Genomic DNA, 14,933 nt, shown 5'->3' on the forward strand with positions numbered 1-14,933 from the left:
CAAATGAAATATATGACACATGGTGTTAATGAATCTATAAAGCTAACACAACGAAATTTTGCAAAACATTATGTTACTATCACAGACATGGTCAGTTAGGTGCAACAGGAAACAGGGACTTGATATTTCCATTGTTTATGACTTCGAAATTATTCAATGAATCATTTGTTATCCTTTTATATAGGATTCCAAGAGATCTGCATGAGTGATATAAAAGTTATGATTAAAATTATGTTATTTACAAACATTGCTTTTTCAGGCATGAAATATATGGCTTTCAGAAACCCTATTACCATAATTTTTGTTTGAACTTCAAGCATAATCAGAGCATTACTGACTTTAACAGTGGAAAAAATAGTCATAGCAGTGCATCCTTCTATGTAGTTTTAGAAAGGAAAATTACAGACTTTTCTTCAAGAAAGATATCGCATTCACGGGTGCAACTTTGTATTAGGATCTGATTCTCATAAGCCAGAAATCATTGGTCAGAGACAAAGTCATGTTAAAGATATTAAAGATTACATGATTAATGCTCATAAAGCAGTTCAAGCTCCTTGTCTGATAGACATTTTTCTATTCACTGCAACCATGAATAATATATTCTGATCGATATTTTCATCTTATGCATTCTTTTATAACATCATTGATAATAGAGAAATTCAATATATGCATTCTATTTTTATCAAACTGACTATTGTCACACTGTAAGAAATTTTCTTACAAAAATAACATATCCAGGTGCGTGTGCGCTGGCTTTAGTGTGCGCCAATTTTCTGCTTTCCTTGTTAGCGTTATTTGCTGGAGAACGTCTTTAAGCATCTTAAGCTCAGCAGAAAAGAAACATAAAATAAAGGGAGAGTGTAGCAGCTTGTAACCCCTGGAAAGGTAATGTGCATAATTATTACCTATTAGTGAGGAGAAGGATAATGAGGGTGTTTGAATAAGTTGTTTAAAGTAGGTAACCTTTCTTAATGTTGGGCAGTAATTTCGATATGTGTTCAGAAGCTTAAATCTTTTGTATCGTTTGCCGGTGTTACAGGGAATACAGCAGCTTTGGATATTTAGTATCCTCGAGCAACATATGATATGATGTGTGCTTTGGATTTCGGTACCCTTAAACAACATAGGAATTTCACATAACTGTATAACATAGTTGTTCTGGAAGAACTTCAGCTAACCAAACTGTACATTCAGAGCAAACCAACCAGTTCAACACAAACTACAAGACCAACATAATCTAAATTCAGCTTAACTTAATTTTATATTACTTATTCCAGCAAGATCACGCATAACTGAACTAGTCTAACTAACCTTACCCAGCTCAAAAGCAACCTTACCCAACCATACCCAGCCTCATCTTACCCAACCTTATCATCCGACCTACCCAAACCAAACCAAACCAAACTTAATTATACTTAGATTTATGTTACAAGTATGTGATTATGCCATTTTGCTTAATATGTCAAAGACTAACATGACTAAGTTATACTTTATGTGACCTAATCAAATTTACTTTTGTGGTGTGGAAGAGATATTGTTGCCTGAAAAGTACACGTTTCAATTTAGCTCTCCTATTCCTACTCTGTTTCGTAATAGAATCATATGTAACTGGTGCCAAAGCATTCTTTTTACGAAGTTGAAATTATATAGACTGATAGTGTGTGATTTGGAGACTTGTATACTTATCTGCAAAAGTAATGTGGTACTGGTGAAAACTATAGAGGTAATGAAAAATGAGGTAAATGAATGTAAAAGTAAAAATCAACAGAATCTATGAATATCTTACCAGCTGGTACTTACAGTAGAAATATATCAACATTTTCTGTGTTTGGGAAGAGGCTGGTGAAAGTAATTGAGCTTGGAAAAGAAATGACTAGAGAGATTGAGTGAGGTATGAGAAAAAGTGAGAGATAGACAAGGAATGGAAACTGTAAAGGGAAGAATTGCTTACAGGGTCACCCTGTACAGTACCATTAGATACCAATGAATACCACTAGAAACCACCCAGTAAATGTCATGGTAAAGCTTTAAATACAACTTCAGAAGCAATGGAACAAGGGTATGAGGCAGCAGTAACAGATAGGGTTTGTTGCATAGATACACAGATGCAAGGTTCAAGTGAGATGGTCTGGCCTCGATACTGCTCGAAAAGAAAAATAAAGAGAGAGGGCAGTCCCCTTAAAAGCAGTAGTAGAAGAGGATATTAAAGCAAAGGTTCTGTCTCCTCCCTCCAGCAGCAATCTGGATGGAAAACAGGTTGGAAAAAATATCTTGCAAGATTAATATGCCTGAAGGAAATTTTTAAAGAAAGTCATAAGGTAGAATGAACATGAGTATGTCATGCATCCCTTCACTTTTTGTTACAAAGACAATAGTAAGGATAAACTTGAGCTCCAGCCTCTCGACTTAACATGCCTATATTATTCCTGTTGTTGAAGAATGATACAGTAATTCTTAACCTTTCAAAGCAGGTGAAAGGGTAATCAATGTTTAATCAATGTTGGTATGTTACTGTAGCATGGATAGGGAGAGATCAGTGGAAGAGAAGATATCATGGTATACCTCTTGAGTTATGATGATTGCTTAGATGAATATTCGATAATGGAGAGTAACAAGTTATCATCAAGCCTAATTTTGAAAATATCAAGGATGTTACTCTGAACAACATTTTCTGAAAGCTTATTCCATGCATTCATAATGTCATTGATAAAGAAGTATTTCTTACAGTCCAGATTGACTTGGTGACCTGTAAATTTTAGTCCATATCGTCTCTTTGGTAATATTGGCATTACTGTATCGAGCATTTCTAACCCAAAGATCCATAATGCTCCAAAATCTGAAACTTGACATTACAAGTGGAAAATTCCACACCTAAACATATTAGTTTTTCATTGTATAAGTGGTATTTCATATTTTTTTACTGTTAGGTACTTGTGTGAATAAATGTAAGATGAGGAAATTTGATTATAGAAGAGGTAGAAAGAAGCTTCATAAGCTTAAATGGGAATACCTCTCTGAATACTTAGATATAAGATATAATAGTCGTAAGAAATTATATTTGAAATATTTCAGGTTGAGGAAGAAATGTTATGCAGCCTAAACTTGAGCTTCATGAGAAGTGAAATCAACCTGAATTACATGAGAGCTGCCACTTTGCTTATTAGAACTTGCAGCTTTGACCATCTTCACACCTTAACAAAGTGCAGTCAAGCACCACCAAGGGAAGACTGCCAGAAATTTTTGTTTGATGATGATGAATCTCAACCACAGCCATCACAGGTTGTATTTCATCACAAACACTGTTCATATATCCACTTAACCTGGTATAAAAATTTTCAGTTTGCTTTTACCCGCATCATACTGGCTTTCCCTATATGGCATGTATATTTGCTAAGGCAACCCTCATTTTGCTTTCAGATTCTTATATTTATGCGGGAATAAGTAGTAGTTGCATCATTTGCCTGATATGCAATTAGCCCTACCTTTTTGCAAAATGATAGGAGGAATAGATAGAAGTAATACGTAGAAACATTAGAGAAGAGCATGAGGTAGAAATTGTAAGTAGGAATATTACGTGGGAGCTTTAGGTATATAAGTAATAGGTTGGAACATTAGGTAGAAGTAGTCAGTAGGAATGTTAAGAAGAAGCCTCTGAAATCACTGTGCTAGGGTTGCCTTCTGCCAGTGGTCTGTTAATGGTAAGGCACTACAGCTAAAAAGTAGCACTGGAGTTAACAAGTTATGGAGACTTTTCCCTTGGTCACCCTTTAAAAGGAGTTCCTGAAGGGAACAGGCATCAGAGATATAGATAGATAGATAGTATTTACCTATTACCATAACAGCCTTTTGGAAATATCAGGAGGATTCCGTCAACCATCACTTGCTACCCTGCATTTAGATAGTACTCAACAGCCATATGATCTTTTCTGTTTTTTGTGATATGAAGTACTGTTTAATTTTATTGTTGTGGATATCATTTTAGGTATTTGGAGATTTTTAGCCATTGTTTTGACATATGTATATTTCAGGCTACTGTTTAAGTTACATCTTCATCTTTATGTCTAGTAATCTGTATAATGTCTCCTTTTCCTGCATTACAAGCAGAAAGTCACATGTCCGATCTTAACCTCCCCAGTTTTCATGCTGGGCTTTTAGAAAAAGTGCATGGTATTAGCTTGATTATATGACAAGGGTCTTGTAAGCTGCCTGTTTTTTTTTTTACTTTTCGATTGGTTGAAATTGGTTATATTTTTGAGATCAGTTATGTGTTTGGGATATTTTTGAAAACTGGTGAACATTGAACCAATAATGTTCATTTGTCTGTTAAAATATCATGCTCCTCACTATTATAGTCTTTCATCATTTTTGAGTATTTTGTTAAGTTAATGACAAGTTTTAGATGATGGGAGTTATCATACCAGTTGCTGCCTGTGCTTGTGTCAGGAAGTGTAATTTGCATATACCCTAACACTGCTTATAGTAAATTTCTTATATCCACATCTTATTCCTATCCTGAACACATATCATTGAGTCAGTTTTATTCCAAGAGATTTATTTGGCCTATAAATGTCAGTAGATATGTTGGAAATATTTTTAGTAGTGTTCTTGACTCACTGACACCGGTAAAAGTAAGGTCTGTTGTTAACCTAAATGTCTGGAGAAGATTCTTAAGCCACCGTGTTTTTGAAAGTTGAAATTACCATACATAATATCATCACAAAGAAATGTATGTTTAATGTCAAATGCTGTTTCAGATACAGAACTAAAGTCACCCCATGACAAGACCAAAAGAGAAGCAAGAGTGTCTTATGTCAGGTCATAAGAGAAAAGTCTTGAAGAATCAGTTTTTTGGCAAGGTTAAATCTTCAACCCAAGATTAAAATTGAATATTTTGTTGCAGATGACTCAACAGAGACTTCTGTAGGAACAATGTTAAAACTTACTTTTCTTAGGAATAGTAATTGAATACTCTGCTCCCTTTGTTGAATACATGTGGCAGTCTTTGTGTTATGGGGCACTACAAAATTTTTAAGTTTAGACAATGGAAGTAAAATGTTAGTAAGAAATGTTTACCAGTGAAAATAATCTGTGTTGAGTTTGACTTTGTAAGATATTGAATCATTGTGCAAAAACATTCATCTTGATATGTCACAGGATATGTATGCTAGTGCTCAGTAATTCTTATGAGTGAATATTAGTAAGCTAATCTTTGAGGTGCAATAGTAGCTTCATTTACTTTTCTTTATTCCCCTCAGTGGTAGTGTAATAATGGATGTACAGGTATTTGGAGTCAACCTAGAGAAAATGTATGATTGTAAGGAGGAAATGTATGATTGCAAGGAGAAAATATTTGATTGTAAGGAGAAAATGTATGATTGCAAGGAATGTGGAAGGGAATTCATTGCAAAGAGTAGCCTCAGCAATCATATGCGCTGTCACACAAAGAAAAAGATCGAATGCCAAGAATGTGGGAAAGTATTCACCCAAAAGAGCAACCTCATCAAGCATAAGCGTATTCATACTGGTGAAAAGCATTTTTTGTGTGAGGAATGTGGAAAACAGTTCACTCAGGAGAGCACCTTAATCACTCATAAACTCATTCACACTGGGGAAAGAAAGTTTGCATGTGGGGTCTGTGGGAAAAAGTTCATCATCAAAGGACACCTAACCACTCATATGTATGTTCACACTGGTGAGAAAAAATATGAGTGTGAGGCTTGTAGGAAACAGTTTACACAAAAAAGTAGTCTTAACACCCATATGCTTATTCATATAGGTGAAAAAAAGTTTGAATGTCAAGAGTGTGGGAAAAAGTTTATTAGCAAGAACCATCTCAATATACATATGCCTATTCATACTGGTGAGAAAAAGTATGAGTGTGAACTGTGTGGAAATCTGTTCACTCAGAAAAGCAGCCTCAACACCCATATGCATCTTCACACTGGTGAGAGAAGGTTTGAATGCAAGGAATGTGGGAAAACTTTCACCCAAAAGAACAGTCTCAACGTTCATTTGGCTGTTCATTCTGGTGAAAGAAAATATGAATGTGTGGTATGTGGAAAGCAGTTCACTCAGAAGAGTAGCCTTAACACCCACATGTTTATTCACACTTGAATGAAGTTCATGGTAAAAGTATAACTGATACCTCAAGAAAAACTCTGTAAGATATCAAGAGAACATCCCAGGAAATGCCCGTACGGTGGAAGTTGAGATTACGTCAGTATGAGGATCAGCACACATCCTGAAGAGAATTCAGAGTACTCAGTTATTATGAACTAACTAATGCTTAGGCCACATGATAAGGCAAATTGCTTGCATGAAACTGTATGATTTGAATTAACACGAAGAAAAGAATGCATCTAGATAAAGAATTATTAGAATACATAAGGTCTGAGCCTACTTTCAGTTGAAATGAACAGGTGAAAATCACTGAATTAATGAATTAATACTTTGAAAATGAAATAAAGAGACTCTAGCCATTTTGGGAGAGAGATTTTATTCTAATTAAATCAAGAATACCTGAACTGATCAGGGAGAAGTGATGGGTATTTGAAGGTCATCTCAGGAAATGTCTTTTAGAGTTCAAGGCAATCTGAGGTTCACTCAGTATACCAAAGAGAACACTGTGGGCTCCATTATTGTAAACAGGATAATCTTTGGGTCCTTTGGTGAGGATCTAGTAAAGCATATCTTCCAAAAGAAGGACATATGTGAAGATATTTGTTTGTGATGACTTTAGAAAAGAAAAACCTCACTTTGGATGTATTCGATGAGGCATGATGGATGACTTAATGCCCATACAATGAATATGTTACCATCATTCAACTTTTAGATGGTACATAAAAATTCCTAGCTTCATAGGAAAATGAAGCTTAGAATACCTGAACAAGAATGAGAATTTTGGCAATTGAAAATTCTTGTTCAGAATATGACATTGCAAAGTTAAATAGTTCAAATTATGAAGCACAAGAAAGGAACTTTCCCAGATGCAAGATCTTTGATAACAGAGTGCCATAGCTAGAAAGAAGCAAAAGGTGAATTGTGAATTCAATAGAAGAAAGAGTAAAGTAATTCATCAATGGTACCAAATGTAAGCAAACCAGCAAATTTATAGTACAGCTGAACTAGATGTGCTAAGACCAAGGGTGGAGTAGAACTTGATATAACCATTTGTCAGATTTAACCCATTCACCATCACTGGTGATTATATTTGTCGTACATTTATATATTTTGATTTTAAAAACCCCCAGTCCACTGCTGACCTTTGCAGTTGATGTGGCATGAGACTAAATAATCAGTTAATCTAGTAAGGCTGTACATTAGACACAAGATTAACTCATACCATATCAACCTTCAATCTGTGGAAAGTGACAGGTGCCATTAATAATGGCCCATGTGGAAATGTGTGTATGTGGTATTCTCAGCATCTACAAGAAAAATTTTTAAATTCTTTTAAAGACTATGACGTTTTTAATTTGATTGATTTTCTGAAGGAAACCGGTATTTTGTAAATATTTGTTTTTAGATACAAAATCATGTATATTGATCCTTCATTTAAAAGATTTTTTCTTCAAATTTTTTCATCCCTTTAGAATTTTAGATATTTCCTTTAAAGCATCTGCTCCTATTGACCTTTGGTGTTGATGCAGTAGATAATTTTGAAGAATCAATCAGTCAACAAGTTGATCATGCAAGAAATGACCGTGTAAGAGTTAAGTGAGGAAGTAAGCACAGTCAGATTTAGAGAGCTGACCAACGTGTGTGCTAAAATGATTCAAAGATATGGAGAGGATGAGTGAGGAGAGACTGACTTCTAGGGTATCTGTGTGAAGAGTGTAGGGAACCAGGGGGAAAAGGAGACTGAAAGGCAAATGGAAAAATGTAAAGACAGAGGCTTTCGGGTATCATGACCCGAACATTCATGAGGGTGAAAGGTGTGCAATGGATAGAATGAATTAGATCAGTGTGGTATGGGGGGGTGGGCTGTGACTGGTCTCAGCCAGGGCACTTGAAGCAGTCAGGAGAAACCATGGAATAGTCTGTATGGCTTGGCTTCAGATTGTGTGTACTAGTAACATTACAGTGAGAGAGTGCATATGAACAAATAGGGCCATTCCTAATTTGTTCTTGGTGCTACCTTACTGAGGCAGGCAATGCCAGACAATTGTGAAACATAGTCTTGCAGCAAAAAATTGAAGTATTTGGTTATGGAACATGCTTTTGTGTGGCTGTAGTCACTATTGCCAGCCATTAGATTTTTCTTAAGCTTGCTTTGGTGTGTGGCACTCTTATTAGCATTAGTCGTTTATCATGTCTTCAAGGATGAAGTCATGCTTTTTTGTTGTATGACCAGGTACACATAGTTTCATTCAGTAGCAACTCTGAGAGTAGATTCTTAGGTGAAAAAGATTGTAATATAGATGCTTAGAGTGAAGATCGCCCTATAGAGTATGTATGACTGGATAAGATGGACAGTGATGAAACTGGCTGTAATGAAGTACATGATTCAAATTTTGAGGTCACAAGATTAAAGAAAAACAAGGTTGGAATTATTGTTCACCCAAGTATACCTCAATAATCAAAACTAGAAATATATCATAATAAAACGGTGAAAAAGCATGGAAGTTCCAGTGAAGATATAACACTAGAAATTTATCATGTTCTGTGAACATAGCGATATAACACATCATGATGAAACAGGCTATGCACCACAGGGCCAGTACACCTCCTCTCCTTATTTTCATGCGACCTTTGATACCATTGTTTCATTTTTGTAAAGGTCTTCAAGCCAATTTTGATTATTTTTCTTTTTTATACAGTCTCCATTGTTTTTCATTTTGAGTGTTGATTGGAGGTCAGCAGTAAATATGTCATTGTCCATTGTTTTTATTTTGGGCAGTGATTGGAGGTTAACAGTACCAAAACATGACAGCGAATGGGTTAATCAAATCATCATGCAGCTAGACCAAGTTCAACACAATCTTGTAAAACCACCTGCTATTTAAACAGTAGATTCAGTACAGTTTGACCAAATGTACTGAGACTTAGAGTGATAAAACAGGACTAACTAATTGAAGACCAAGAGTGATGCAGCAAGATCAAATGGAGCGAGAAGAGCTTACCAAAGACCAGCTTAATCAATTGCTACCACACCCTGAAGACAGCCAGACCAAGTGCTTTCAGTGGGACCCAAGTGAAGCGGGATGTAATGTATCTGATCTAGGCAATAGGGTCAGTTGCTCAGAGCAAAAGATCCAGATTACAGATTGAGTTAATACAAACAGAAATAACATGCAAAGGTCTTGGATGCCAAAGATATGAAACTGTGGCAGTCTAGAGAACAAGCATGCAACCCAAACGAAAATTGATAGGTACATAAGGAATTTTGATATGAGTGTTGTGGGAATTACACTTGAAGGAGAGTTCTGGAAAGTAATTGAAGTCACTGAATATAGACTGTTCTTAAATCAAATATGTCAAAAGGCTAAAGTATGAAAGAACCCAGTATCATTTAGAAATAAAGACAATCTTCACAGAAGAAAAAGGTATTAATGAATACATCTTTCAGCTTTACTAATTCTAGAACCTAACTTCATCAGCAGAAGCAATAAGTGAAGTAACAGTTTAGGCTCTTCTGTATTTTTAAGTGTATGATAACAATTTTTAATTAAGCTTTTATTAAAAAAATCATCCTGTTAAGAATGAATCTCTAGAAGATTATGTGTGTAGAAGGGAAAGGAGTAACATTGGAAATCCCTGATGAAAATAGTAAAACACCAAGAAAAATTGCAAAAAGAAGGTTTTAGAACTATAGAAGAAACTAGAAATGTGTTCCCTGAAGTGTGAAAGTTAGGATGTGGAATCAGCTGAACTTATAAGAAAATCTTTGAAGCTAGTATGAAAAATTTTCTTAATTCACATTTTCATTTTTTGTATATGACTTATGGTTAACAATTCAGTGACTACATTAGTTATCACCTGAGAGTAGGTTAACTTTTATATAAATCACCAGTCATGTATTGAAATTATATCTTAAATGCTTGACCCAGTTTACATTGTGGTAAAACAGGAAAATACTATAGAAGGTAGATGAAACATCAGTGGTCTCCTAACATGAAACTGTTTTTAAGTTGTCTTTAAGACTTGTGATAATTTTAAGTAAAAGAGAGGATGTGGTGACCTGTATGATGGGATAATTCAGAGGGACTGATAAACAATCTACTATCAGGTGTAACACACTCCATTACAGGTACAAAGTTTGATAAGCATATTTTAAAGGCCTTAGAACTTTTGAGATGGAGTGACATGATTAAATGCAAAAACAGGAAATATATATGCTTGAAGAAAGGAAATAGAATACAGCATATAGAATTTGAAGGTTTCATGTAATAATCTAAAAGAGAACAGTAGAATACTGTGCATTTCAGAATCAAGACCTCATCACAAATGAGTTCATGAATGTAGTATGGCTAATTACTAAAGACTAAATATTGCTTTTAAGGATTAAACATAGAGATCCTTGCTATCATAAGTAGGTGCAGCATTAGAAATTCAGAATGTTTGTATATTGCTGAATTTCTTAGTCCTCCAAAATTCTGAGTGTTTTTGAAGAAATACATTAAAAAATAATCTAACTTGCTGTTCATCAAGCAAGTGGGCTAGGCTGCCTCATCAGTGTGATAGCATATTTTTCTCATACTAGGTATATGCATGATGTCACAATACTTAATGGGAATTATAAAAGCAGTGCACAAAATCAAACATTTCATTGACAAATCTCAAAAAAATTCACTTTTCTGAAGTTTCCAGAATTCTGAAGTCTGGACTGTTCGTGTTTACATGTACTAGAATGAGGGAACTAGAAATCTTTGCAAGAGATCACCTTTTTTTGTTATAAATGGTACATAATCATGAAATAAATCAGGTACAGTATTGCTGAGTTCCAGACTAGGTAAAGTAATTTTTTCTTCTAGTACATGTTCATTACATTGATCAGCCTAACAGCACAACAATATATGTAAGGTATATAGAATTTTTTTATCCTGATGGTATCTATGATCCATACAAACCTGGCTATTGATCTGAAGAAAACTGCAAAGTCGACTATCTGTAATGAACTAAAAGTACAAGGAATCTCATCATTGAGTAAAGTTTAGTTTCATCATCTAGGAGCAAAACGGGCCTCACAAATCTCCACAGAAATCATTCCATGAAGTTCAAGTATATGAGGACTGCAACTGGAAAAAGCAAAATTGCTCCTTTACCGTTGGATAGCTAGAACTATATGGGTCTGTCTAAAAGACCAGTATTACCGTTATCCAGAAACCAAAAAATGTGTTACTCCTGTTTTGCTCATCTTCACGAGCTAATATACACTTGTATGGGGAGGCATTTAGGCCTTCCATAATATTCCTGCAGAATATATGACAGTCATATGAGTGAATATTATACCACAGTTCCGTTTAGATACATAAAATTCATGGTGTTATTTATGTGTAGTTATGTTTTACATGCACTGAAGTTCATCAGATTAATTCTATTTCATGAAATATTTCAACTTAGGAAAGAAATCACCTTTACAATATAAGGAACTTCAGTGGTCTGTTAGTCTCTTAAGCTTTTCTTACTCACTGTCACTTGGGAGCAATGTAATGTATTTGAAATAAAAATTTACTGCCAATCCCCCCAAAATTCTGCATATATAAGCAAAACCAGAGAAGTATTTATTAAGCAGTATTTATTGGCATTACATTTAAGATGAGACTATATTACTCTACACTGCATCAGTATTTATGCTGTAGTTTATACAAGTAAAATTTTTGATGTTACCTTAATGAATATTACAAACAAAAATTACTGTCCATCGACCGCTCTACTGTAATTCTACGTTTTTCAGGATGCCAGTGCACAATAAATGCTAACATGTTTTGTATTTTTGTGTGTGTGACTGTACTGTATCATCAACCTTTGCTTTAAGTGAATATTATGAAACGTAATACCATTCATATTGGATACCATGCTTATTCTAATTCTCCATTAGTAATGTTTTTCAGTGTTATTGTTTCAGATTGTTGTTGATTTTGTCCAAAATACCCTTTACCTGGCATGTAAAATTCAATTGATTTATATTGTGCTTGTATGCAAATACTGTTTATAAGTTGATTATCTTTAACTGTATAAGTGTAAGTTTTGTGTCACAATCTGAATTTTTCTAATAGACATGTACAGCAGAATCTCACTCATTTGCACTTCATTATAAGGCAATTTAGGGTACTGTCCTTCACTTTAGATGAGGGATGCATTCTTGGGTAGAATTGTTTAAAGTGATCTCAAAAGTGGTCAGGTTTCTCTGTTAGAAGGGGGTTACATACCAAACCCTTCCTCTTGATCCAGTTTTCCCAATTTTAGACTTTTCTTTTTTTAGAAAAGACTTAGAATATGTAAGCCATATAAAACTACAGAGAATGTATGTAAATGCATAATACTCACCAACTTTGGCTGAAGTTTACAGCATGAGGAGCAGATTGTGCAGGGCTGGAGTAGAGTGCTACGTATTAGCATAAAGAACTTGACATCATCACAATGTTGGTTATGATTTCAGAATCCAAATTAATTTGATATATAGTTTGTAATCTCTGTATTTAGAGTATATTTTATATTTCTGGTAGAATTGATATTTTGTATTCTTTTCTCTTTTTAGCACCTGGATTCTTCACTCTTAGGTTATCCTTGGTTTAATGTGAGTTTGACATTCAGAGAACTTATGATTTTGATAGCAAATAGTTTCGGATTTTGGATTTTCGGAGTAGGGATGCTCAACCTGTCTCTTTATCTCTCCTTTGGCCTTGAGTACTATCTGCACACTTCTGGGAATAGAATTGGCAAGGTTCCTGAAGTATTCTAAGTCTTTGTTATGGGTCCATATGGTCTTGATCTGAATGAGGGAGGCACTGATGAAGTGACAGGAAGCAGCTGCCTGATCATTTGCCTAGAAATCTTATGTGTACCCACATTTGCTTCTCGGTGAGAAATCGGGCCTTCTCCTTAAAAAGGTAAAAGCCAACCATCCTGAAGCATGAAGTGAAATTCACAAAATTAAATGACACTCAGGAAGAGTAAAGAAAAACATTCCTCCCTCAAGATAGCCTGAGGCATACTGAGGCAGGTTGCTGGTGCTCACACTGTTAGAAACTCTAGTTTCAGTGGCTAGATATACTATGATTTCTCCTTGAGAGCGTCATATGCTTGTATTCACAATAAACCTTAGACATGTATTGCCTTTGAAAATTTATTGGGGCGGACAATGTTTTCTTGCAGATGCTGTAGTCTATTATGATACCAAGAATATGAAATACTGCACATAATAGTAGTGCTCAATCATCGAGCCACACCTCTTGCACATCAAAGTTTATGTGGTAAAAGTAAATTTTTTTCCATGAATATATTTATAGCAAACTCATTTAAAGCAAGGGAGGCCAGTATTTCATAGTGATAGCATATATATATATATATATATATATATATATATATATATATATATATATATGAATTTCATAATAAAGGTGGAAAGAGCAGGTACAACAAAATTAAAAACAACTATTGTATCAGCTAAGCTTGATCATATTATCTTTGAGCTTGGGCAAGAACAAGGTACACTTTGTACTGTGTTGTGATCAGACACTGGCACTGTTAATTTCACAATGCCACTTAAGCAGTACCCAACTGCTGCTGGGTCCTATGAAATGTAAGATATGGCTTAACAGAATAGGAGAGGATTGAAATTTTGGATACAGTTTAAAATGAAAAACCAGACAAGGAGTCAGCGGATAAGTATGGTCCATCACATAAAAACGAATAAGCTACTGCTAACTTCTAAAGGTTTCATTTAGCGCACACCAATCACTCATTTTTGAATACTACAGTATAATATTTTGATATTGAATATGTACCATATTTGTATTATAAGATATTACGATTAAGTATTATTCTTGTATTAGGGTTTTAAATTTACAGTATTATTGTCTCAGTAAGATTTCCTGGGAATAACTTACCCCCTCCACATTGACATAATTACCAATCAGCATTGTGGACTGAGCTGCACCCAATCAATAAAACGAAGTAGGACTAGTAAGATTTTTTGGACAAAGAGTTAGTTAAGACAAGTTTAAAATACTCTCAGAGTTGTTGTAATGGATATTTAAATTAAGTTGGTCATTTTTGTATATTTCCTTGGGGTTGAGGGATGGTAGGGCGTTACTGTACCTTTCACAAACTTCACTTTCATATGATGAGCTTATTCCTTAGCACTGTAAATGGGTGAGACTCTACTTTATATTATTTGGATATATTGTAACAAATAGTTAATGTACTTCCAATATTGCTTGTAATGAAAGTCTGTAGGTGTAACCAGAATTTTTCTGCAAAGGAGTGCTTTCAGTCTTTAGTTGGCCAATTGTATGTAATTAAGATATTCCAACACTTTGTAAACTTTAGGCAAATAAATTATTTACCATGACAGAAATTTTGTGTGATTGAACAGCCTTGTATCAGCACCATAATAATATGTACAAAACATTGTTAAGTTATAGTTCTGCATCATCTCATGCATGAAAAGCAAATACAAGCAACTTCTTAACATAATGTAGCAATGTCAGTAAGCACTAATATCCAAAGCAGTTCAGTGAAGCTAGGTGTAATGGTTAAGATTATTGAATTTGTTTTTTCATACTTCATCACCGTTTCCCACGTTAGCGAGGTAGCACCAGGAAACGTACAAAGAAAGACACATTCACTCATATGTGTATATATATATATTATTATTTATTTATTATACTTTGTCGCTGTCTCCCGCGTTTGCGAGGTAGCGCAAGGAAACAGACGAAAGAAATGGCCCAACCCCCCCCATACACATGTATATACATACGTCCACACAC

At 34.8% G+C, this 14,933-nt stretch overlaps 1 protein-coding gene and 1 long non-coding RNA gene across 2 annotated transcripts in view; one reads left to right on the forward strand and one right to left on the reverse strand.

Moving 5' to 3' along the window:
- Positions 1-14,933, reverse strand: part of LOC139757326 (uncharacterized) — a 35,976-nt gene that overhangs the window by 3,383 nt on the left and 17,660 nt on the right. The window lies entirely within an intron of this gene.
- On the forward strand, positions 776-14,521 carry LOC139757271 (uncharacterized). Its single transcript, XR_011714559.1, has 3 exons — positions 776-885; positions 3,073-3,279; positions 4,755-14,521. It is a non-coding gene; the product is annotated as an uncharacterized lncRNA (long non-coding RNA).

Source organism: Panulirus ornatus, chromosome 25 (assembly GCF_036320965.1).
Source record: "Panulirus ornatus isolate Po-2019 chromosome 25, ASM3632096v1, whole genome shotgun sequence".
NCBI classification, from domain to species: Eukaryota; Metazoa; Arthropoda; class Malacostraca; order Decapoda; family Palinuridae; genus Panulirus; species Panulirus ornatus.